Source organism: Bos grunniens, chromosome 23 (genome assembly GCF_055505025.1).
Source record: "Bos grunniens cultivar Pamir isolate PY7600 chromosome 23, Bosgru_T2T1.0, whole genome shotgun sequence".
NCBI classification, from domain to species: domain Eukaryota; kingdom Metazoa; phylum Chordata; class Mammalia; order Artiodactyla; family Bovidae; genus Bos; species Bos grunniens.
Window position 1 is genome coordinate 45,869,301 of NC_141187.1, and position 1,808 is coordinate 45,871,108.

Sequence of the window (1,808 nt, forward strand, 5' to 3'; positions counted from 1 at the left end):
AGTCATCTGCCTCTTTTGTTCTCATCACAGACTTCACCAAATCCCTGCCTGGGCTGCTCTCCATCTGGAAAAGCAGGGTTTACAGCTATCTCCGCACTCTGACTGTGGTTTTGTGACTCAAATCGCAAGAGGGACTTACTGTTAAGTAGAATAGACTCCAGGCCCGAGATTTGTTTGCAAAATGTCCAGTGGAACATGTAGAGAAAAGGCAAGAGGCAGAGGGATTGATGAGCAGAGAGGAGAATTTCTGCCAAACCCTTCAGCTAAATAAGAGATCAGGTGACCGACCAGAGCCACCAGGGGTGCGGGTGGCTCAGTGGAGCTGGCCTGAATGTTGGGGACCTCAGCCTTCCTAGGAAAATCCAGATCCCAGCCCCACCAGAAGCTGAAACAATGGCCTCCAAGCCTGAGAAGAGGGTCGCCTCGTCTGTCTTTATCACCCTGGTGCCCCCACGTCGAGATGAGGCTGTGGTTGAGGAGGTGAGGCGAGCAGCTTGTGAGGCCCAGCCTGGCCACCCCTGGGAATCTCCTGCCCCCACAAAGGCACCCGGGGCTGGCTCGGTGGGAAAGCTCCGTTCCTGGATGCCTCCTGGCAGGACTGCCGCCCCAGGGCCAGCTGTTCCACCTCCGCTCTCCAATGGAGGGTGTCACTTCCTTCTCGCCCTTGGACATTGATGATGCTCTTCCAGACCCGGACCTCCTCCCACCTCTGCCTCCACCCCCTCCAGTGGACCTGCCCCTCCTGACAAAGAGCCCCCTCCGCGATGGGGGCATCACTCATTTCAGACTTGGGGCAGTTGCACCTGCCCCTCCCCCACCCCCATCCCCGCACAGGCCCTGGTGGAGGGGCCTCCACTGCAGCCTCGGCCCAGTCATCTCAAGCCCGCAGAGGAGGAGCTGCTGCCCACCACTCCAAAGAGCCTGTCGGCTTCCCTGAGAGAGACATCTGTGCCTTCTGCCGCAAGACTGTGTCCCCCCGAGAGCTGGGCGTAGAGGCCATGGAGAGGCAGTACCCGCCCAGTGCTTCGCGTGCTGTGTCTGCCGCCAACGGCTGGCTGGGCAGAGCTTCTACCAGAAGGATGGGCGGCCCCTCTGTGAAGCCTGCTACCAGGACACCTGGAGAAGTGTGCCAAGTGTGCAAGGTTGTCCGGGAGTGCATCATCTGGGCCCTAGGCCAGGCCTTCCACCCCTCCTGTGTGTGACCTGCACCTGGTGCATCGGGGACGAGGGCTTTGCCCTGGACAGTCAGAATGGGGTGTACTGCCTGGACGACTTCTACAGGAAGTTCGCCCCGGTGTGCAGCATCTGTGAGTATCCCATCATCGCCCGAGACGGGAAGGATGCCTTCAAAATTGAGTACATGGGAAGAAACTTCCATGAGAATTGCTACCCGTGTCAGGACTGCAGGGTCCTCCTGTCTGTGGAGCCCACGGACCAGGGCTGCTACCCGCTGAACAACCGTCTCTTCTGCAAGCTGTGCCATGTGAAGCAGAGTGCTGCGGGGTGCTGCTGAGGGCACCGCTGGGCTGGGGGCTGTGGCTGCACACTAGCCCTGCTTGTCAGGACCCCTTCCCTAACTTGTGTCCCTTCCCAACCTGTTCTGGCATGCTTTCCTTCCAAGCCACACGCAGGGACCAGCTTGCAGCTCCACCCATCACTTCGGCCGCTGAGCCCCGGCCTCCTCCCAGCTCAGAACACCCTTCAGACTCTCAGCGGTTCCTTCTCTCCTCTGGGCACCAGAAGGCTTTTGTACTGTGAACGTCATGCCCAGGGGTCCCACCTCCACCACTCTGGCCCCTCTTGAGCAC

At 59.8% G+C, this 1,808-nt stretch overlaps 1 pseudogene; it reads left to right on the top strand.

Annotated features, from left to right (window-relative positions):
* The first annotated feature begins 299 nt into the window (after nucleotides 1–299).
* Nucleotides 300–1,513, top strand: LOC147347746 (filamin-binding LIM protein 1 pseudogene; annotated as a pseudogene).
* Nucleotides 1,514–1,808: the final 295 nt, after the last annotated feature.